This window comes from Gobio gobio (assembly GCF_949357685.1).
Source record: "Gobio gobio genome assembly, chromosome: 9".
NCBI lineage: Eukaryota > Metazoa > Chordata > Actinopteri > Cypriniformes > Gobionidae > Gobio > Gobio gobio.
In genome coordinates, this window is record NC_137115.1 from 14,285,735 (window position 1) to 14,310,953 (window position 25,219).

At 40.5% G+C, this 25,219-nt stretch overlaps 1 protein-coding gene across 2 annotated transcripts in view; it reads right to left on the bottom strand.

Annotated features, from left to right (window-relative positions):
- Positions 1-25,219, bottom strand: part of LOC307131630 (semaphorin-6D-like) — a 159,499-nt gene that overhangs the window by 52,159 nt on the left and 82,121 nt on the right. For both annotated transcript variants that reach the window (XM_079825371.1, XM_079825376.1), the window contains exon 3: positions 6,549-6,579. The gene's annotated coding sequence lies outside the window, so the exon portion shown is untranslated. The remainder of the gene's footprint in view (positions 1-6,548; positions 6,580-25,219) is intronic.

Below are 25,219 nucleotides of genomic sequence, written 5' to 3' on the forward strand. Positions count from 1 at the left end.
CTAGGTGGTCTACCACAGGCAGTGGTGGACACCATCTCTTCTGCTAGAGCCCCCTCTACGAGGCGCCTCTACGCTTTGAAGTGGAACCTGTTCGTTGAATGGTGCTCTTCCCACCAGGAAAAACCCCCGAAGGTGTTGGGTTAGTGTCGTGCTTTCTTTCCTGCAAGATGGGCTGGAGCGAAGGCTGTCTCCCTACACCCTCAAAGTGTACGTCGCAGCAATAGCGGCGTATCACGACGCAGTCGAAGGTAAGTCCTTGGGAAAGCACGACCTAATCGTCAGGTTCCTCAGAGGTGCGAGGAGGCTAAATCCTCCTCGTCCAAACTCGTTACCCTCTTGGGACTTGGCTCTAGTGCTCACAGCACTTCAGAGCCCTCCCTTTGAGCCTTTGCAGTCTGTGGAGCTTAAAATCCTGTCAATGAAGACAGTGCTTCTGACGGCATTGGCCTCCATCAAGAGGGTAGGGGACCTGCATGCACTTTCGGTCAACGAATCGTGCCTAGAATTCGGGCCGGCCAACTCTCACGTTGTCCTGAGACCCCGGCCTGGATACGTGCCCAAGGTTCCTACCACTCCCTTCCGGGACCAGGTAGTGAACCTGCATGCGCTGCCTTCGGAGGAGGCAGACCCAGCCCAGGCTTTGCTATGTCCCGTCTGCGCTCTTCGCGCTTACGTCGACCGAACTCAAAGCTTTCGGACCTCAGAGCAACTCTTCGTCTGTTACGGAGGCCAGCTGAAGGGAAAGGCTGTCTCCAAGCAGAGGTTAGCCCACTGGATAGTGGATGCTATCGTCTTGGCTTACCAGTCCCAAGACGTGCCTTGCCCGTTCGGGTTGCGAGCACACTCAACAAGGAGTGTTGCTTCTTCCTGGGCGCTGGCTCAAGGCACCTCGCTGACAGATATATGTAGAGTTGCGGGCTGGGCGACACCTAACACGTTCGCTAGATTCGATAGCCTCCGTGTAGAGCCGGTATCTTCCCGCATCCTTGCCCCCAGTGGCCAGTAGCGCTAAGTGCCCGTTCTAAGTGTCGGCTTGCAACGCCACTCCCGCCCTCTGGGCTGGATACGTGCGTCTATTTTCTCCAGTTGTGTTCCCCGGAAACGGCTAACCCTGTCGAGCTCCTCCGTCACCCCTGCGGTGCCAGACGTTGCGGCCGTCTGACGCCAGGCCTGCACCTGTATGCTTGTGAAACGTGTGTGTAGGCTGGGTTCCATATGTAGTGGTCCCCTCACGGCTACCCCATATGTGTATTCTTCCACGGTACCAGCTACCCTATTCGGCTAGCCCCGTGTCTTTCCCTTGACAGAGCCCGCTCTGTCGTCTCTGGGCGTGTTCTTTCCCCCCTGGAACCAGGTTGGAACCACCCCAGAGACTGCCATATGTTGCACTACCCTGCCAGGTTAGTCCTTATGCGTATTCTGCCACCAATCCTTCCACTGAAGGACGTGGCTCCGCAGCGTACCATCTCCCGAGACGGGCACGCTTTCCCAGCGTTATCCAATAGTCACACTGGGTGGGTCTTGCAGAAACAGCAGTGACTGACCTCCCTGCTTGGAGCCCTGACTTCCGTACCATCTAAGATGGTCCAGTGCGCTCAAGCAGGACGCTGGAAGGGCCAGCGCCCTGGCGTTTTGGTAGGGATCCCAATTCATCGGTCAGTTCCGACGTACGTCGAACGTGACCGACTGAAAGGGAACGTCTCGGTTACGTATGTAACCCTCGTTCCCTGAAGGAGGGAACGGAGACGTACGTCCCGTCGCCAGGTGCTGTGCTTCCGCTAGGGGGCCGAGTCACTAGTTCGGCTCCTCAGCAGAAAAAAGCAATGATCAAGCATTCCACTTCCTTATTTATACCCGCGCTGCAGGGCGGTGCGTGGAATGCGTGGATCGCATGCCAATCTCCATTGGCTCGTTCTTAATACACTCGAAGTAGATTGGTCTCTGAGATCAGATCCCAATTCGTCGGTCAGTTTCGACGTACGTCTCCGTTCCCTCCTTCAGGGAACGAGGGTTACATAAGTAACCGAGACGTTTTTGTTTTGAAGTACATTAAAATCAAGCATTCTGCGTTAGTTCAGGCAGGCCACGTAGTCAAGCTCAGCTATCAGCTGATTGGAAAAATTCCAACCCCGCCCATATCAGCTGATCCGATTCCTATGCACTAAATTGGCAACTCTCAAACAGGGCACCTTACTTAAGCGCAGCTTCAGTTCAGTCTGCCTGCTTGGCTGCTTTGCAACCCACCTCCACCCCAGCTCCTCCTTAAACTGTGTTTAACTTAATCAATGTCATTCTGTTGTAATTGATGCATACTCTGTTCTAAATGGAGGATTTCGCTGCCCTCCCAGTTTAAAAAATGGGACATTGTCCCCAAAATGTGCTGCTGTTCCCTCTCTTGGCTTTTCATGGAGCTCATGCGGATGGGGAATTTAGTACAGAGCCATATCGCCAAATGTCAATTTAGCAAAATATGCCAATAAAAAGTTGACTAAAAGTTTGTCTATGGTGTTTTTGACTTAAGGGGACCTGACTGAAGTGCATCTCCATCATAAAAGTGGTCCACACAGCTCTGGGAGGTTAATAAAGGCCTTCAGAAGGGAAGCCATGCGTTTGTGTAAGAAAAATATCCATATTTAAAACTTTACAAACTGTAATCTCTAACTTCCGCTAACTGTCGTATGCACGTTCATGAGAGACTGGCGTTCCAGCTAGTTCTCACGAGAACCAAGTTTTGCACTTCAAAACAGAGATAGCCATTCACTGCCATTATAAAGCTGGTAAGAACCAGGACATTTTTTATATATTTTGATTGTATTCGTCTTAAAGAAGATTAACACATGTACACATATGATGGCTTGAGGGTGAGTAAATCGTGGGCTAATTTAAATTTTTTGGTGAACTATCCCTTTAAGGGTACTAACTACTATATTTTAACATCTAAATTAGTCAATGAATGAATGAATATTAAGTACCATGTAATTGTGTTCATATTGCATGGCAAAACACTTTTGAGGCTACTGATGTGGGAGGGTAATTGTTATTCATATATTTGAGCACATGTATTGTACACATTAATATGTGTGTGGAGATCAGTAGCTTTGCCTCATGTGGAGTTTTGTTCTTGAATTGATTTATTAGTTTTTCAACAAACATTTATTATATGCCATGAGAAAAAATGCCTTCAGTGAAAATGCTTGTATAATTTTATGAAAGCTTTACAGGTAGATAGAAAAAAAAATATCTTCGTTATATGATTTTTTGTTTCAACAGTTGAAATTGGATTTCAAAAGAAATTGAATAGATCTTTTCATCTGTTCCCATTTGAACAACTGGTTTATTTGATGAAGAATCTCTGTCTGGTTACTCCTATCAGAATGAGCATTACAGCAGTCAAGAGACTTTAGCAAGCAGACATGTGCTCCTGTCTGAACAAAGAAGGTCCTTTATTTCTCCCTCTCTCTCTCTCTCTCTCTCTCTCTCTCTCTCTCTCTCTCTCTCTCTCTCTCTCTCTCTCTCTCTCTCGCTCTCTTTTTCTGTAGTAAATAAGATCTGGCACCTGTGTCAGTATTGATCATTCAGTCGTAACTCAATTTGATAGATGAATGATGATTAATGTTGGGCTGGGGGGCACTGGCCAGACTGTCTAATATATAATAGCAAATATTTACAGTGAGTGCTGTATTATTTTGTCTCACATATCTCAGAATGTTCACCCTGGAGCGTTCAGAGAGAGAGAGCGCGAGGCTGCAGATCTTGGCTGCACTGTAAAACCCAATGCTCATAATAATTAATTGGTTTGAGTAGGGTAAACTTAAATTAAGCAAATTAGTTCAATCAAATGAATTTATGACAAAACTTTCTTTTTCTTTTGAGTTCACAAAACTGACACATTTTAAGTAATCTGAATTGGTTAATTGTTAACTTGTTTCTTTTCATTTAGACAAAGTTACCATCATGGTGACAACTGGAGCATGAGCTTAGTTTGAGTACAGATATATGTTAAATGTTCTATTCTGTCGTACTCTTTCAGCGATTGCTATATGGCTATCAAAGCATTCTGTTACCAATTAGCAAGTAAGCATTTACTGAATTAGGTACTTAAAGCTAAAGACAAGTTTCCACTACTAAAAGTATTTAAATTTAGATTACATGATGATTTTAAATTAAATGTATTAATTAGCTTACTCAATTATTTCAAGTTAAGAGCAATTAAAATGCAATTAAAATGAGTACACAATAAAAATCTGCTAGTTCTGCTTACTAAAAAATTGAATTTCTTAAACACGAAGTTCAGCCATGAAACTCTAAATGGTGCAGGCTAATAGGTCCTTTAACTACTTGTTCATAATCACATCGTCATCTTTAGGGCAAAGCTGATTGGTTCCTGCTGTATCAGTAGCCAATTAGCTTGCATGTTCAACCTTCAAATACTCGGGTAGCATTTGCCTTAGCAGTGCAGCGCGCTTTCAGAAACCCTCCACCTTCCCCAGCTCCACCTGTATAGATCTGCTACGGGTAATTAATGTACACTCTATTGTACTGCAGGAGCAGTTCTTACTTGCTCACAGCAGCGTGTCGTGTATGTATTGGCAGTAGCAAGTCCCGTACTTGCCCTGCAGCAGCAATAACCTACAGCATCAGCTATTCTGCCAAGACCAAACATATCAACATGGTCATAACCATTACCATGATAAACACTCCAAGAGTTATGACAGAACTTAACATTTTTGATGTAACTGATTACCTCAAATATTTTGAGTTTTGCCAACTTATTTGGGTGTGCAGGAACGATCTGAAAAAATGCTTTAACATTTTCCAGTGCTAACATTCTTCGCCAACTGTTTTGCAGAAAGGCTATGGCCGCAAGTGTGCTTGATCAGTCAAAGTCGCATTAAAGCCAATCAGTCAATTTGGTCGCCATCTTGGAAATGTACCTGGGCAGCTATTTTGTAAGTAAGCTATAGAATGCATGCAGGGATGACATATTTTTGTAGGCCAAAACCCAGATATGAGTTAGCATTTTAGCACTTCTGTTTTTTTTTAATGGGTTTTTGGGTAAATGTCTGAAATAAGGACTTAACACAAGCATGATATTTTCACATTTTATTCTACAACATAAAATAAATCAGTCAAATCACCTTTATGATCCTCAATGATTTTTTTTCTTTTACTTGTTTTTAAATATGTGTTTGCTAATAAGTGGCTAAAAGGGACTAAAGAGGTTGTCGGGAACATTAAATGTCATCACACCAAACACCAAACTCATCTACTGTTTATAATCATGCTCTTGCAAATTTTTCTAATTCAAATTCTAACTGAGTGTATTCAGGCTTCAAAATTCACAAAATAATTGCTAATTTGTGAATATGTTCATGATGAAAAAAATGTGTTAGAATCATACACTTTTGTTGGTCACATTCCAAAAACCAATGGGAAAAATCCTATTGTATCTCTGTAGAGCTCTACATCAATAAAATATTTTTAAATTAACATATTTGGACAAAATATGACAAAAAATGTATCATAGATTTTGCATCTTCAGTTAAAATCATGCTTAGAAAAATGCCATCTCTTGAATGCGTGTGCATGATCCAGACCCAAGTGAAAAACAAAATCAATGTTTTGAAATCGGCTCGAAATATCAAGCATGTTTTATATCCTCAGACTGAATGGAATCATAGTCTGAAGCTAAACATTCTGTTCCCATCATACAATATAAAATTTTCTGTGAAATTTGGCAGATTGTTCTGACTTCCAACAGCTAGCGTCTTGTCCAGACAAATCTCGGCATTCCTTTATGAAAATGTCCAAAATATAAAGTAGCAAATCGTGGCTGTGATGTGTAATATGCTCAAAACTTCCTGTTTCAATAGAAAATCCACACAGAAAACTAATTCATGAGGTCTTAAAAGTCATTGTTGCTATGCCCCTGCTGCAGATAATATGAAAGAATGTGTGTTTGAGCCATTGGCAGTACAATGAGTGTGTATGTGTGTGTTGGTAATTGAGAGCAATGGTTGTTAATTAGAGTAGAGGACATGACGGGTTTTGCCTTGTCTGACCCAGCAGTGCTGTTTCACTGTCAGTCGTTTAGCCGTTTAGCCTGGCCAGGGCGGCACAGCAAGAGGGACACATTACGAGGTGTTAGGGGAGATAGCAGGAGCCGACAGAAGTATAAATCATGCTAGCTGTTAGTATGAGGCGAGGCTCTCCTCCCGAGGGGGGGACGGAGAGAGGAGCAGGGCAGAGGAATCATGTGGTTTGTCTTCACGTCCCAATAGCTTTCAGGCTAATAAACGGATTAGAGTCCACTTTGAGCGAAAGACAAAAAGGGATTTCTGCTGTTCGGGGAGAGAGAGGAAGTGGGAGCGGACTTGAATGAGGATGGTTTGGCTCTGAAAGCAGGCCAGCACTACAGGGAGAAACTGTGTGGGCTCCTGTCGGGTTTTGAAGCGATTGGAACGCTTAGCGCGTTTGATGAGACGTTAGAGGCATATTGTGGCACTTATGAAACGGCACAGAAAAAAGATCTATGGATCAGTACTTACCGAAACTGCAGGAAAAACGCTCTCAGAGTACCTGTAAACGAATGAACAAACATCAGTCTCAGTGTAGCACAAGTTTTGCCATTAGCATTTGTACAGTTTAGGCTGCAAGTTTCTGCCTAAGAATATTCCATTTGAAAGTAACCTAGAGACTTTATGTATATCCCGTAAATGACAAGACACTTTTAAAGACCATGAATCAGATTTCAGCTTACTTCATAGCCGTGATGTCAGAGGCAGGTGGTATTTATAATTTATGGGCAATGGATGTTTCCACTATTATATTGGTGAAAAATTATATTCTCCAGCAGACAAGATGAATCAGCAATATTTTTGTCCGATTTTCCATGAAGAAAATAACTTTTAAAGTTTTAAATGCAAGCAACCATCATATAGACTAGCACAGATGGAATGCCTCAAAACATACATTTTTATTTCCTTTGGTCTTGAAAAGTCAAATCTAAAAAGATAAAAAAAAGTTTGTCAAGGCAAACTTTGATGTTGGCTCGAAAAAGCCTGCCATGAATGTTTGAAGTAGTTTTAAAAGCTTGAAGTTTTAAAAGCCATGCAGTCTATCAGACAAACAGGTTGCCAGGCAGTTGCTAGGGTGTTCTGAGTGGTTGCTATGAGGTTGCTAGGGTGAGAGAGAGGGAGGTTGTTTGTGTTTAGATTTTAATTTATGACAAACAGTTTGAACAGTTTTTGCTCATTTTGGGTTAAACCAGATGAGCAAATTTTTAGGTTCCGTTTTAGGAGAACCATAATCATATAGAAAATATAGCAGCCTGAAGGTCGGATCCAGGTAGCTTTGAAGCTCTATGAGTAGTTAGACTCAGAAATGTTATCTTAGAAGAATAATAATAATTTCGAGTTTAAATTCAATGTTGGCTTTTTCAAGGCAACAGCTTTCGCAATGTGCCTTTCTATCCTAATCACAACCAAGATGTAGGAAGTCCGTAGGAGTGGTTCGGTATTGTCTGTCCCAGCTTTTGTGTAACTTGTTTAGCGCTACGTCTAGCGTGGCGAGGAGAGGGGGCAGTTCTGCTCCTGACCCTGTCAGACTGATCCTGAGATGGCCGCTCAGGGCCCCTCACCCACTCAATGCGTTCTTTCAGCCCTGCTCTGGGATCAGCTTCGGGGTCACAAGCAGAAAGACGAGCCCTGGGTGCCGAATTTAGAGGGGAAAAACGTTGTTTTGTGAAGATTCTGAAGGAGCTTTACAACTTCCGAAAGTTTCTCTGACCGCCCCAATAACCCCTTCCCATGATTTTGAGTTTTATATGTTAATACGCATCAAATGCCGCTCAAACACAATGAGGAGGCCCTGGTTCGTAAACAACAAGAGAGTGGGCGGGAAACCGACCCAGCATTTGCTTGTCTTTGACCTGAATCTAATTCTCTGGTTAGGAGCATCAGCTTTGATACTTTCATTTAACTTAACCAGAAAGACTTGACTTGCTAACTTGCCAAAACAATCTCAAGCCAAATAAATCCACAAGCATTTTCTTTAACCTTTTTGTCTTGTTTGTTTTTCATTTTCAAATGCTACAAATGTAATATGGATCTAGTAATAACTATACACCATCAAAGACATGCTTGGGCCTCTTTGAGAGCAGTTAATCAAAGGAAATACAAATATATTTTGACTTTATCAGATGTCTTTGCTACAATAAAAGCTTGTAATTCCTCAGGGCTATAACTTCACAGTAAAGATAAAGGTTTATAAATTGATACTGCAGTAAATTGTCATTCCCATGACTGTTTGTCCACACACAGCTCCACCTCTATCATCAAGTTTGCTGATGATACTGTTGTCCTGGGTCTCATCTCCAACAACAATGAGACGGCATACTTGGACGAAGTGGAGCAACTGACATCATGGTGCCAGGACAACTGTCTCTCTCTGAATGTTAACAAGACCAAAGAACTGATTGTGGACTTCAGGAAGAGACAGCATCGGTCATACTCCCCTCTCATGATCAGCGGGACACCGGTAGAGAGAGTGAGCAGCTTCAAATACCTGGGTGTGAACATCTCCGAGGATCTGACCTGGACTACACACATCCAGACACAGGTGAAAAAAGCCAGGCAAAGACTGTACCACCTGCGCCAGCTGAGGAAATTCAGGGTTTCACCAGCCATCCTGAAAACTTTCTATCGAGGGGCGATAGAAAGTGTCCTGACTCAGTGCATCACAGCGTGGTACGGGAACAGCACCAGTCACGATTCCAAAGCCCTGCAAAGAGTGGTGCGCTTATCCGAGCGCATCTCAGGCTCAGCTCTCCCGTCTCTGCAGGACATCTACACCAAACGCTGCAGAGGTAGAGCTACTAAAATCATCAGAGACATTAATCACCCTGCAAACTCTCACTTCACCCTGCTGCCATCTGGTAAGCGCTTCCGTAGCCTGATGGCAAAGACTGAAAGACTCAGGAGGAGTTTCTTCCCCCAGGCCATCAGACTCCTGAACTCAGTCACGTGACTTCACTTCACCCCCGCACACACATAAACATCCAGTTTAAACATTAACATCCACATACTGCCATTGCACTGCACTTTACTTTCCTATTGTTACTGCGTAACAACCTGTAATAACCCTTGCACATTATACTTCTTTATATATACATATATATATATTTATGTTAACCACTTATTTCTAAGTCTACAGTTGCTCACTTATCATATCCACTTATTTTTTTATATTTTTATATTTTAATTTTTATATTTTTATTTTTATCTTATTTCCTATTTTTATCTTTTACTTGATTTATTTATAATTCTACTTATGTTAATACTTTTTATTCTAATTTTATTCTATTTCTATTTTAATTTCTTGTAACTGTTATTTGCACTGTCCATGGAGCGGACCTGTTTACATTTCACTGCCAGTTGTATATTGTGTATATAACTGTGTATGTGACAAATAAAACTCTTGAATTCCCAGAGGAAAATTGTATTGCTCAGAGACCCTTTTATAGCTAAAGAAAATGAATTGAGTTTGCTTTTAAAGGTAAATGCTACCGGAAAGGATTGTCCACCCAAAAATAATGTCCTCACCCTCATGTTGTTCCAAACCTGTATTATATTCTTTAGCTAAACATTTGTCCATACAATGCAAGTCAATGGTCACCAAAACTGTTTGGTTACCAACATTCTTCAAAATATTTTATTTTTTATTTTCTAAAGAAGAAAGAAGATCATACAGGTTTGGAACGACATGAGAGTTAGTGAACTTTTTGGATGGACTACCCCTTTAAGTATCATGTCTCAGATGTTCCTCCTAAAATTCTTTTGGAGACTTAAAAAACACATAGAATATAGAGCAAAAATGTGGTATTTTGGTGACTTCTGATTGCAAACGCTGGTGTCTTGGCAAATCAAAGTACTGTTTGTTCTCTTTTGGTAATTTAGAGGAGACACTAGATTACTAGGGTCTTTTTCTCTATAGATAAATCTGAAAAATAGGGGACCTAAGCAAATGTCTCAATGTGCTCTAAGTTTACGCTCTGCTTTCTAGGAGAAAAACTGGGAGACTAAAGTCAACATCAAACCAAAATGGACCATATTTACTGTTTATCATTTTAATGCATGTTGATGATTCTATGATTCAATCTTGGATGCAAAAAACAAAAAAACCTTCTACACTGACACTACATTCCTTCTTGGCTGACATTGGGAATTCCGGCCCCACTTTATATTAGGTGGCCTTAAGTACTATGTACTTACATAAAAAAATAAGTACAATGTACTTACTGTGTTCAAATTGTATTGCAAAACACTTTTACTGATATTGAGGTGGGATACGGGTAGAATTAGGGACAGGTGTGGTATGGGCAAGTTTAAGGGTAGGGTTAGGTGTAAGGAATACTATGTGTTCGAACTTAGTACTCTATTGTCATACTGTTCACATACTATAAAGTAGGGAACAATTTGATTTTGGACATTAGTCTTGTTCTAGGTCTTTGCTTATGTATCCTGGCTCCAATTCAGGTGACTAAAACAATTGTTATTGTGCTTAATTATATTAAAGGTCTGTAATTCCTCAGTACAGTTAAGGGTTTGGCAAATTATTCAAAGTAATAAAAAAAATTTTGATAGAAAGTGTGTACAAACCATCTGTCACTACAGTACACTCATTTACCTCATTCTCACTCTCTCTCTCTGTGTGTGTCTGTCTCTCTTGTCCATCTGTGTCTGGCTGGTGTACTGTATAATATGAGGGTTGACCTGCTGGCGTCCACTGCCTCTGGTACAAACACGGCCATATAAAGGACGTCCCAACCTTCCCTCTCTCTCCTGCAAGGTGCCAAACTCTGCTTTTTAATTATTCATTACACAGCCCTGCCCTGAGAACGCCATCGTGCTGTGTTTCGGTCCAGACGTGGATGGCTGCCATTGCGCAGAGAACGCTTGTTCGATCCCACTGAATGTTTGCAACCATCTGCCGAGGTTCAGCGCAGCAGCATGTGAGGGGATGTTTGATTTTTTTAACACTCTGTTTAGTGTGTGTCCTGGCGTGTCACTCCCATATTTCCTTCTGTTTGGACTCTAATGGCTGTAGCGCGTGCATACGGGCGCCTGCGGGCTGAACCTGCTCGGCTAATATTCCTCTCACACAGGTCGTAGCGCGCTCGCTGCATTGATTGCGTGCGTGTGTGTCTGTCCTCTTGCATCTCATCAGTTTCTCCTTGCTAGGGCGAGGAAAACCGATATTCGCTAGCTGTATGGTACCCTATGCCCTCTTTCTCTCTCTCTGAACATTCTGTCCTATCGCTCTCCATGTTGACTTTGTTTGAGACAATCCATTATTTTTGATAAGCTCATTTTCGCTCCGTCTTATCGAACCGCAGGCAGAAGCGGGAGAGAGATGTGGCCGGGGTTCCCGAGGGCCAATGAGGGCCGGTGCTGTAGGGCCAGTGCAAACACTAATCAGCTTAATTTCAGCATCTCATCACGAGGGGCTCTGTGTGTGTGATCTGTATTAACCGCTCAGTAATGGGTCTTACGGCAATGCAGTTGTTGAACAATAATCTCGGACCGTTCACAGAATGTCAGATACGCATTGCATACAAAAACGGTTAAATTCGCCAGCTCCAATCAATTTCTGGGCATCGGGGTACATGTTTGCACCAGTTCCCAGGCTGCTGCAATGATCGCTTCCACAACTAGTCACTGGATTTGAGGTTTGAGGTTGTGAGATTGAATCTTTTAATGAATACTACATTGCCATATTTTCCGGAAAATAAGTTGCACCAGGTCAAAATTGCATTGTTGATAGAAAACCTCCCACATATATATATATATATTGCTTCTATGTATACAGAAAAAAAATATTATTAAATTTATAAATATTATATGTTTACATACATATTACACATTAACATTATAAACACTATAACTGAAATTACCACTGTGTGGGAAATGTGCTATACAAACCAACTTGGGATCGTACCTCTCTCATTCGGCACAAATCTAAACGTGTGCGCTTTGCTCATGTTTTGCGTGTGTGCCGTTATTCTGTTATATAATTAACTTTGGAATAAAAGTTTATGTACTTGTAATTCACGAGTTCACACTTACATCAAATTAAATAGAGTAAAGATTATTGGTATTTGGCATGCTGTCCGGGGGAAGGCTCCGACTCGGAATTTTGGGCCAAGCCCAGAGTATGGTGTCAGTATCTGCGAACGTAGTAATGGGTGGGAACAGAACTTATATACTACAGAAGACGAGAAATGATTGGCTAGCTAGATGAATGACGTGACATTGGAGTCTTCCAGGTAGAGCTACGCTAGAGCTCCCATTTCTAGGAACTCCTTTTGGGGGAACTAATTTAGCTCCTAAGGATTTAACCCAGCACAATAGGAACTACCAGTGAAATAAGTGTACGCTGATTGGCTGAAACGCATGCGAAACACCAGCACCCGCAAAAAAAAAAAAAAAAACGTCTACACACACAGATTATAGTCTATGTCAGGGGTCTGCAAGTAAATTTGGCATCAGGCCAAAAAAAAAAGTACCACTAGATGGCGGCCCAGAACATAGTCAAGGGATAATTTAAGAAATTAATTGATGAAAAATGCCACCAGAATTGCCTGTTGCCATACTGTTACAGTGTCTATTGTAACTGGTAGTGAGTTCTTACTCTGTTAAAATTTTTTTATAAATTAATAAAGCAGTAGTGACACGTAACCTAAGTATCTTCATTCACCAACACACACACCGCCTTGCTAAAACACACATATGTGAGAGATGCGGAATGGATAAAAATAACTCAAAAAATAAAAGAGGACTTGAATAAGCCCATTAATAGAATGTTAAATAATAAATGTGTATTTTAATTTGCTTGTTACACAATGGAGCATAACTTATTATAATAATTATTTGACATAGCCTACTTTTACACATAATTATTCCTCGTCATCCTCACGTAGTAAACTGCATTTTTTTAATTGTTTGCCTGCTGGAGGTACGTGATTACGTCGCGTGCAGTGATGTTAACATTTAAGCCAGTGAGAGAAAATGGCATTATCAAAGAGTCTAAAGAGAAAAGTCGACAGCGAAAATAGGGCATACAAAGAAGAATGGAAAGACAACTGCGTTCATCCTACCTGGTTTTGTGAATGCAAAGCCGGTCTTATCTGCAACGAAGTTGTCGCTGTTTGTAAAGAATATAATATCAGAAGCCACCACGAGACGAAGCATGGCACCTTTTTTTTGTTGGTTGTCTTGTCAATATTTTTGATAAAAAGGAAGCTGAATTTGATTTGTTATTGTTTACGTGTTGGTCCCCACGTTATAAGCAAACGTTTCAATTCACTATTTTAGAGGCGTGTATAGCGATCCATTCCACAGACTCTTTTAAATATCTTTCAGCACTTTTAAAATTAAAAGCTCTCAATTCATCCAAAAATAATCACATTGCTGCAAAAAAGTTTTCGTTTTTTTTTTAAGGCAAAGTCACTAAAGAGCAATTGATTATACACAACTGTTGATGTTGTAATCTCTCCGGTTCGCAGCACCCGCTCCAAGCGGTGCACGAACCCGAGTCTTTCTGCATGAGAGTCGGACACTCTAACAAGGAGGCTAAAGGCTGTGACCTCTAGCATCTGTCACTGTTACAGTCACAGCAGTAAGATTTACCTGCACAGCTGTCGCTAGCTGGCCTTCGTTACACTATCATGACAGATCTATTTCAGTACCAGCCGCTATCAAAATAATCTGTCTGTGGGTGCAGGCCAGATATTATTGCTGGCGGGCCACTTTTAGACCACTGGTCTATATATTAACTCTACGAACATGAAAAAACTGCGATTGATGGACCTCTCAACCTTTACCCTAAAGAGAAAACCCAACGCAACTTTGAGGGGGACAAGTGAAACATGATTATGTATTTCTGCTCAGCTAGCAACATTGGACATCAACCACACGGCGAATGCTAATACTTTTTCATACACTGTCTACTTTCTTTGTATAACAGTTCTATCTAATAACGTATTAGACAGGACTGTAAAACAGATCGTAAACAGATGAAGACGGAGAATGTGAGCGCTGTGCGCTCAGGCTCTGCGTTGTCAAAATAAAGGTCCAACGCATAATCAAAATAAAAGTCACAACAGCAGTAGTTCCTCGCGGTGTGAATGCAACCAGGAAAATTGCCCTAGGGAAACTTTTAGTTCTCAGGGAACCACCCTGGTGTTTAGTTCCTATAACTAAGTTAATATAACTGCCCGTTGTGAAAGCCCCTATAGTGATCACCATAAATGTTTTGCTGTAAACAAGAAACATGAATGCTAAGAGTTTAGCCTGTTTGGTGTTAGCTATTTTTTACTAAAGTAACATTAGTGACCATAGCAATTTTTTCTTTAATGATTTAGCTGCAGTATATGAACCAAAACTTAGAAGACTTGCAATGCAACTCTATCTGTGCCCTTCTGTCCTCCTGTAGACTATTTGTTTTCTTGTGTGGAACTGTGTGTGTGTATGTGTAGGTGTGGATGGGGATGATTTCTGACTCTGTGTTGCCGCTCTGTTCCCCTGACACCTGTGTGCTAATTAGGGTCGTATTGGTGCATTCCACGCTAATGACTTCAGGCTGCATACAGTGGCTGTAAACATTTACTCTCATCGTCTGCTGAATGCTATTATCTCATTGATGGCATGTGTGTGTGAGAGTTTTCTCACTGTGCTTATTAATGCTTGCAATAGATTTTATCAGCTGTTTAATAGATCAGAGATCTGTATGTAGCCACACTAACACACATATTAAAATCAACCCGGAGTCCAAACTGACCTTTTTACTTTCCTAATAAATGTCCCTGCTTATTGTGCACGATTCATCAGTGTGTATTATTCCGAAAGAAAAAGTTTTTAATAATCTTCCATTGAAACATTGTAACTTTCTCTGCCTCTGAAATGACTTTTTTTTTTGTGTTGATGTCAGCAGTGCTGTCTTCGAGTCATATCGGAATAATCACATTTCTGAGACATGAACGCCACCACAATGACATAATTACCATGGGATTTTCTTTGAGCGCTGTCTTTCCGAGGTCAAGGCAAGAAGCAAATTGGCACTGGACAAGTTTTAATTGTCAATGTTGTTTTTATATGCATTTTGTGTAGCATTGACAAAAATAGCAACAAAGCCTGCAATAAAGTAAGGTTTATGAGGCGACAGGCTTGTGTGACTAAACATAAAGCATACAGTGTAACATCTAAGACACATTGTTTGCACTTCATTTTCTTGCACCATTGCTAAAAAAGCTTTTAAGTGGCAAACAAATACATGTGAAATTGCCCTCTAGGTCAGTTTTTTTCCCTACTAAAACTACACAAATGCACATTACGACAGTTATGATTCCAAATTCGCAAGTAGGATCTTCTCAGGTGGACTTGCATGTAGCACAAGAAGGTAAGGGAAAAACAAAATAATATTAACCTATAATATCACAACCTAACATACCTGATCGAATCAAATTCTGTTTTTGTTCCATATCCTACATGACTGGAATCACTGAATATCTGTTTCACTCAGAAACACATGAGATTACAGAAGTTAAACAGGTTGTGCATGTCGTTTCATGCTGTTTTCAGACATTGGGAGGGAGTATTTCAGTATCCTGGCACTAATGTTGATCCAAATGTTTGTGTTTTGCAGCTGCCAGCGCTCTGGATGAAAGATAAACGGCACAAGCACAAGCACTTCATTTCACTGTGATGAGGCAGGGTGACGTGTTCTGCTCTAGTCGTCAATCATATGCTCAGAGCACACAGAAAAGGATACAAAAGAGTTGTTTAATTATTAACTTCTACTTTTTAACAGAAGAGATCAGATTAATCAGAAAAGTGACATTCCAATAATATTCTTTTTTTTGCAGTTTAATTAGGTAAGATTAATTGGCAAGATTAGCTTTGGGCTTCTCAAGTTATGAAAATGTAATAAATAAAGAAATGTTGCTTGTTGATGTTTGAAGTAACACATGTAATTATCTTTTCCCAAAGAGATAAAAAAAATCTAACAGCTGCCTTTTTATATATATATAAATTCTTTGGCTACATCTAGAATGGATCTCAATAATATACATCCCCAACTAGGGGATTCACTTCAAATAGTAAAATAGTTTTGTTAGTTTTTTCTATAGTACCGTATAGAGAACCGTGATTTTTTTTTGGGATATTGGTGGTACCGACTACTGAAATGTCGAGACAACACTGGATATCACATCAATTATATAGCACTATACACTCTGTGTGATGTTCTTCCAGTAACAATAGTAAAACATTAATTCAATAACAATAAAAGTTATCAATAATGTTCTCAAAAGTTGGATTTTTTTATTTTACTACTGTTCCGAGAACATTCAAATGTACATTCCCATTAAGTTCGCAAAATGTTAAAATGGAATGTTCTCTTAACGTGAACATATAAGCAAGAAAAAAAGTTTTAATTTTTTTTGAAAAACTGCATGTTTTGAAAGTGGACATTCAGAGATCTGTATAATTTAACGGGAACATAAGCAAAATGTTCTTAGAGCTAGGTATCCGTGTTTCCAGGTTTTGTCTAGTCTCTGAAGACATTTGGGATGTAAGGATACAAACAAAAGTTTGTACCTTTTGCTTTCTCATTTCTGTGCATCTGCCTGTGTTTCTGGATGCGTTTCAGAGGTTGCATGTGTGTGAGTGCATGTGCGTGTTTGTAAATGTGTGTGACGTGAGAGTGTGTATGTGACTCATCATGTCATGCTTAATGCAGTTCAACACAGAATCACGCTATTGTTTTCTTCCAGAGCTCCGCTGAAGAAACACACGATGCTCTATTCATTCAGACAAATCCCACAGCTCTACTGATGCACTCTTAATTTAACGCGGCTGTGGTCGCTCTCATAGACAGCCATCAGATTACACAGGCGCTGTATATACAGCCTAATCCACAGGAAGCACTACAATCGCCACTCTGACTCACTGTGAGTGAAGTGAGGGTGTCAGATGGTGACTTTCAGAAGAGAGGCATAGTGCTATTTCTTGTGTATTTGCATGATGATTATGTTAAAGGAATAGTCGCTCATATTTTTTATATAGTTTTCATTTTTAAAAAATAGATTTTTCAGACTATTATTTCAAGCCATGCTCTCTTGCTCTGATGAAGTATTTGGTGATGTTTGGGACCCCCGCTCATCTGCAGCAGAGCATTGTGGTATTTCCCGCGGATGGCCTCTTGCTGGCTCAGCGTTTTACAAGGGTGAATCTCATCCCTGAGTGAATCTCATTTGAGTAGTGAGTGTAGGTGGAGCCTTTACTATGTGCTGGTCCACTAGAGACTTGTAGTGTGAGGTGAGAGAGAGAGTGAGAGAGATCTGTTGTATGACTCAGTAGGAGTTTTGAACAGGCACTTACATGCCATATGTTCACACAGGAAATACACCATTCTGTTACACACACAGATAAACACGCAAAACACCATCAAATACTCTGCCTGTGATGACCTCAAATGCACATCATTTATGAAAAATTAACAGCATTCCTGCCAGCATAAGTGTAACTTGTGTATTTCATGACATCAATTAAAGGACAACTCCAGTGAAAAATGAACCTGGGGGTAATAAAAGGGTTAGTTCACCCAAAAATGAAAATTCTGTCATTAATTACTCACCCTCATGTCGTTCGACACCTGTAAGACCTCCGTTCATCTTCGGAACACAAATTAAGATATTTTTGTTGAAAGCTGATGGCTGAGAAAGGCTTCAGATAGGCCTCCATTGGCATTCAGTACATTTACACTCCCAAGACCCATAAAAGGCACTTAAAACATCGTTACAGAGTCCATTTCACCACAGTGACTCTACAATAATTTTACGAAGCGACGACAATAGTTTTTGTGTGCAAAAAAAAAATCAAAATAACGACTTCATTCAACCTCTTCTTGTCTTCCGTGTGTGCCTCCACGACGCATGCGCGAGAATATGACGTAGCGCCTGGGTTCGGGAATCCATGAAATGCACACTTTAGTCCGATTTTGAGAACTACGCCGAGACCTAAAGCACAATCAATGTAGAATTCAACAGCTTAGATACGCGCGTCTTCCTCTGCTTGTAAACAAATCGCTTCTGGGTCATGTGTCTGAATGCCGGATCTGCGTCATATTCTCGCGCATGTGTCGTGGAGGCCTACACGGAAGACAAGAACAAGTTGGATAAAGGTGTTATTTCGATTTTTTTTTGCGCACAAAAACTATTGTCGTCGCATCTTAAAATTATTGTAGAGTCACTGTGGTGAGATGGACTTTGTAACAACGTTTTAAGTGCCTTTTATGGGTCTTGGGAGTGTAAATGTACTGAATGCCAATGGAGGCCTATCTGAAGCCTTTCTCAGCCATCAGCTTTCAACAAAAATATCTTCATTTGTGTTCCGAAGATGAACGGAGGTCTTACGGGTGTCGAACGACATGAGGGTGAGTAATTAATGACAGAATTTGCATTTTTGGGTGAACTAACCCTTTAACACATGGTGACCGAGTAGATCGTTCTCTGGGATGCGTTTTCATGAAAATCGAATGTAAAGAGTTTTATCTCTAAAAACAGATTAGCTTATAACACTTGTATATGGGGCACAGAATAAGTAAAATTAAATTGCTAGTTAATACCACTAACAAGGCTCAAAATAGCCTCACACTAACACGGTAGCATAATGAGGGTCCCTACTTGCAAACCGAAGCATTGAGAACTTTGTAAGTGTTCAAACAGTTTAATAAGAAGAGACTTTATAAAGACAGTACATTACGCGTATACAGACAGGAGCCATCTTGGAAAACAGTCTCGACAAGTCGAGCCACGAACGCTGTGCTAGGTGATGAACTGTGAATTGGAATCTCATATGGTCCGTTGTTTCCGGAAGAAAGCACTGAACCCAGAGAACGATCTACTCGGTAACCATGTGTTAATTACCCCTAAGTTCATTTTTCACCGGAGTTGTCCTTTAATTCCTATCGACCAGCTCACTTATCACAGCGTTCGTGGCTCGACTAGTCGAGACTGTTTTCCAAGATGGCTCCTGTCTGTATGCGTAATGTACTGTCTTTATAAAGTATCTTCTTATTAAACTGTTTGTACACTTACAAAGTTCTCAATTTTGATATGAATCCACCAGATCAAGAGGTCTTTACAGGTGTTAAACGCCCTAACTTAAAGTCCAAACTGTCCCAAACTAAGCTGTGATGTGAAATTGTAAGTTTGTGTGTGTATGTTTGTTTTGTTTTAGCAGTTTAGTTTCGTTATAGACTCTTTTAGGACAGAAAAGTAGGTTTTGACTTCCAAAAGTTACGTTTTCATTGTACATCAATCTCATATACACCGATCAGGCATAACATTATGACCGGTGAAGTGAATAACACTGATTATCTCTTCATCACGGCACCTGTTCGTAGGTGGGAAATACTAGGCAGCGAGTGAACATTTTGTCCTCAAAGTTGATGTGTTAGAAGCAGGAAAAATTGGCAAGTGTAACAATTTTAGCGAGTTTGACAAGGGCCAAATTGTGATGGCTAGACGACTGGGTCAGAGCATCTTCAAAACTGCAGCTCTTGTGGGGTGTTCCTGGTGGTCAGTATCTATCAAAAGTGATCCAAGGAAGGAACAGTGGTGAATCGGCGACAGGGTCATGGGTGGCCAAGGCTCATTGATGCACATGGGGAGCGAAGGCTGGGCCATGTGGTCCGAGCGAACAGACGAGCTATTGTAGCTCAAATTGCGCAAGAATTTAATGCTGGTTCTGATAGAAAGGTGTCAGAATACACAGTGTATTGCCGTTTGTTGCGTATGGGACTGCATACAGTGGGCACATGAGCATCAGAAACTGGATCACGGAGCAATGGAAGAAGGTGGACTGGTCTGATGAATCACGTTTTATTTTACATCAAGTGGATGGCCAGGTGCGTGTGTATAACTTACGCACTATGGGAAGAAGGCAAGCTGGCGGAGGCAGTGTGATGCTTTAGGCAATGTTCTGCTTGGTAACCTTGGATCCTTCCATCCATGTGGATGTTACTTTGACACGTACCACCTACCTAAGTATTGTTGCAGACCATGTACATCCTTTCATGGAAACAGTATTCCCTGGTGGTTGTGGCCTCTTTCAGCAGGATAATACCCCCTGCCACAAAGCAGAAATGGTTCAGGAATGGTTTGAGGAGCACAATGAGTTTGAGGTGTTGACTTGTCCTCTAAATTCCCCAGATCTCAATCTAATCAAGCATCTGTGGGATGTGCTGAACAAACAAGTCTGATCCATGGAGGCCCCACCTTGCAACTTACAGGACTTAAAGAATCTGCTGCTAACATCTTGGTGCCAGATACCACAGCACACCTTCAGGGGTCTAGTGGAGTCCATGCCTTGACGGGTCAGGGGGACCAACACAATATTAGGAAGGTGGTCATAATATTATGCCTGTATATCAAAATATACAATTTAATTAATTATGATTGCAAAATCCAAATTTAAATCTATTACTATTTTGTTATTTTCTCTCCACAATAGCTAGACAAGGGACAGAGCATTCCTTTTCGATGCGTGGGTGCAATTGAGAAAGTTCCAGAATCAATACAAACTTTGCTGCAAGGTGGAAATGGATTGCAAATGGACTGAAATTGTTTCTGACATATTTATTTATTTAGTTAGAGTTAGACCTAGACACACATTTTTCGGGCTGTGACTCAAGTTTTACTGGTGTCAAAACCAGTCAAATTAAAAACAAAATTATATGTTATTATTATTACAAAATTATATATTCCTTTAAATACATATTCTTCTCACTAATCCTAATCCTGGCTCATGTTTAAATTGTAAATGAAAGAAAAGAGAAACTATTATTATAAAAACCAACAATTTTTCTTGAAATACTGGTCCAAATGTGGACAGTTTGTCACATTAGGAAGCAGACATCTAATCTGATCTGATCTGGAGGATTGGATCTGTGGGTTCGTCTGAGACTGATGATTCAGGATCTGTTATTGTTCACTGTCAGCCAGATAACCTTAACTAAACCCGGGTAATGAAATCTAGTTCGTTCAAAAGAGGCTGTCATTAAGGGATGAGGTGAGATATCTTTACCCTGACACCCAGGCTGTTGGTCTGTACACAGTAAATAATACAAGTAAGAATAATTGTTGTTATAGTAGTAATAATAATATGTATTCTACTTGACATTGTTGTCATAAGCAAACTCCTCAGCCAGTTTTTTTGCTGATGAGTGGATGCTGATGATGGCCAGACCACTCAAGCATTAAGCCATTGAAGTGCAACAGTGCAGTGAGTTTTTTCCCCATTGCCCTATCTTTTCTATTTAACCAAATGTAGCCTGTAAGTGGTACAAAGCTCCAGACAAACTCAAAATATTTGAGTTGTCTCCTGACCACATACCTTGAGTTGTCTCCTGACCACAGGTATGTTTTAATGAGTTTCGTTTAAAATATTTGAGTTTGTATTACAAAGCAATATAAAAATAAATAACTAAAAATAAGAAAGGGTTATGTTTTAGATGCATTACCAGACAATATTTACTTTGTGGAAATATGTCTTCCATAGATTTTCATAAATTTTGTCTGAGAAAAACATGAAAATATACAGTGATGGTTTACTTTACAGTATGTTCATTTAAATTAGTTGAGTTAGTTTGGCATCATATGCATATAGGTGATTTTCAGTAATCCATATTTTAGCGACTTCTTATGCTCTTCTAGCACATGAAATGTCCCATATGCCAAACAACCAATGAGAACACAAAAATTTTTGACGATCCATAGCAATAGAGCATAGGCTCCAAAGCTGTAATCGGTCCACTTGCCTGAATCCCTCCGTAACTGTGAACATATTGCAAAAGAAAAAAAAAACTATAGTTTGGCAATTGAATAATTTGTGGACTGCGACATGCATAACTTTTTATAATGTAAATAAGCTTACACCTCACAAACCCCCATACATTCACTCGAAAGGCTTGGGGACAGAGATGACTTGAACAGAGAGTGGGCCCAAAAGGATGTGATTGCGACAGGGGCCACAGGCCAATAAATGGTCCAGGGGGCCCAGAAACCATAGTAGCACTCCTGACCACAGGTATGTTTTAATGAGTTTCGTTTTTGAAAAATCTTGTAAAACCTTTTGCAGGTGAATGTCATGAAGAAATTAAAGCATCTCTACATTTTTTTGTTAGATTTTAGAGAGGATGTCATGTAATTGTCCTCCTTATTTAAAGCAATTAATGTATTTAAAGGGTATAAACAATAAATAATAATTTTAAAAGAACAACACTTAATTGTAAATAATCCATTTGAACTATATGCAAATAATATTTTTCTTTTTCTGAAAGGCTTCAAGGCAAGTTAGGTAACCATGTTCATAAAATTAATTTAAAACATGCACACATTCATTCTTCTCATGCCTAATATGCTGAAAAGGGCTCTATTCATGTTTCTTATTTCTACACATTCAATTACGAATTGCAAGTTGACCATATCTGATTATTGGTTTGACCGTTTAAAAAAAAAAAAATGAAAAAAAAAATTTTTTCCAGGCATGGCATCGTAATAATGGATAAACTTTTTTTTTTTTTTACTTTTGCCTACTCCCACCCCAACCTCCCCTAAAATGTAATGAACATTATTGTGTTTTTTAAAATCATATTCCGTTCTCAGTTTGATTACATATTGTCCTACTTTACATTAATGTTGAGCAGCAGTCATTTTCTGCAGTAGGTTAATCTTAAACCTGCATTCCTCTCAAACATGTTCTGATTATCTCCAATCAGTTCTGAGCAGATTGACCAGCTTTTAATCCACCAGAGGTCATTGACAGACTCAGGTGTGAAGCAGTATGTCTGTATAAAGACACTTTTAGGCAGGTTGCACTCCAGCAGGAAGGCCATATGGCTGTTAACCCACAATCCTCAGCCCACAGATACACAACAAGTGTGTCATGTTGTGGGGCTCATACACTATATTGCCAAAAGTTTTGGGACATCTGCCTTTACATGCATGAACTTTAATGACATCCCATTCTTAATCCGTAGGGTTTAATATGGAGTTGGCCCACCTTTTGCAGCTATAACAGCTTCAACTCTAATGGTAAGGCTTTCCACAAAGTTTAGGAGTGTGTTTATTAGGTTTGGGTATCGTTTGGGTTTTTTTCGATTCCGGTGCCAAACCGATACTTTTAAAACGGTTCCGGTGCCTAAACGGTGCCTGAACCGATGCTTTTTTTTAAAAAAAAGGCCACAAAACGAGGTGGATGACATTAAATGGCTTTTTATTTATTTATTTTTTATTTAAATTGAACCATTTATTAAAAGTTTAATGTATACTTAAATGTATGAATATAAATAAAAACAAAACACAATTTACTTATTTACAAATTATAATTTACTTATTTACAAATTCACAGTAAAACCTAAGCCACCTAACCCAACTACAACAAGCCTAATATAACTCTTAATTACAATAATAACAGCAGTAGTCTGTATTCTTGGTATGCTACTAACCAGCTTCGAGCTTCAGCTCTTTTTTGAAATATGATCATATTCTCTGGCTAAATATTTTAGAACGCATCGTCTTAATGTTTCCATGGCGACGCGTCATGTTTCTCACATGATGACACAGCAGCCGCAATAGCGCTGACAGCTCAGCTGTATCGGGTTTATTTCGTTTTTTCTTTTTATTCAAAATATTCACAAACTTCTTAACTGTGTCACGAACTATCTGATGTTCAAATGTGTGAGTCAATGTGTGTTAGTTGATCTATAAAGCGCAATGGGCGGCGCCATGTTAGTTTGCGCCTCAGAATCGGATCTGTCGGATTTACAACACTTGAGAGCATTCTCGTCTCACGAAATACATGAAAGTAAGTGACCAGTGAACTGGAAGAAGAACAGAGTAAACGCTATAGTTACTATATAATGTGCATGTATCTGATGTGAATAAAACATGTAACGTTAGTCAAATTATAATCGTCTGAAAGGATTGTCATAGCCGCTTTCATAGACATCAGGGTGTGTTTTTTGCTAGTAGCCTACTTATGAGCATTTAAATGTCTGATACCTGAAATAAACATGATGTCGTTGAAAACACTGAATAGTTGTCATGAGTTGTGAGGTGACCAGCGCTGAGCGTCTGTCTCTGGCTCAGCCAAAGCGCGAAAGCACGTTTGAATTTTGGCACCGAAATGAGGAACCGAAATCTGCGTTCTGATTCGGTCCGGTACATACCGGTTATATAAGTACCGGTGCCATATTGGAACCGGATTTCGGTACCCAACCCTAGTGTTTATGGGAATTTTTGACCATTCTTCTAGAAGAGCATGTGTGAGGTCAGGCACAGATGTTGGACGAGAAGGAGAAAGTCTCCGCTCTAATTCATCCCAAAGGTGTTCTGTCGGGTCGAGGTCAGGACTCTATGCAAGCCAGTCAAGTTCCTCCACACCAAATTCACTCATCCATGTCTTTATGGACCTTGCTTTGTACACTGGTGCGCAGTCATGTTGGAGCAGGAAGGGGCCATCCCCAAACTGTTCCCACAAAGTTGGGAGCATGAAATTGTCCAAAATATCTTGGTATGCTGAAGCATTAAGTGTTCCTTTCACTGGACCATAATCCCCCTTCCATCAAATGCAGTCAGGCAAGTACCATTCTCCTGGCAATCGCCAAACCCAGACTCGCCCATAGGATTGCCAGACAGAGAAGCATGATTCGTCACTTCAGAGAGCACGTCTCCACTGCTCTAGTGTCCAGTGACGGCGTGCTTTACACTAGTGGTTCTCAAACCTGTCCTGGGGACCCCTCACCACTGCACATTCCCTCATCAGACACACCCAATTCAAGTGTTGCAGTCTCTACTGCATGAGCTGATGAGTTGAGTCAGGTGTGTTAGATGAGGAAGACATGCTAAATTTGCACAGGTTTGAGAACCACTGCTTTACACCCCTGCATCCGACGCTTTGCATTGCACTTGGTGATGTAAGGCTTGGATGCAGCTGCTCTGCTATTGAAACCCATTCCATGAAGCTCTCTACGCACTGTTCTTGAGCTAATCTGATGGCCACTTGAAGTTTGGAGGTATGTTGTAGGCTTGCTGCGATAGTGTTGCCGGTGTTCAGATGAAACACCGGTTACATCACTTGCCCACCGTGGCACCGCC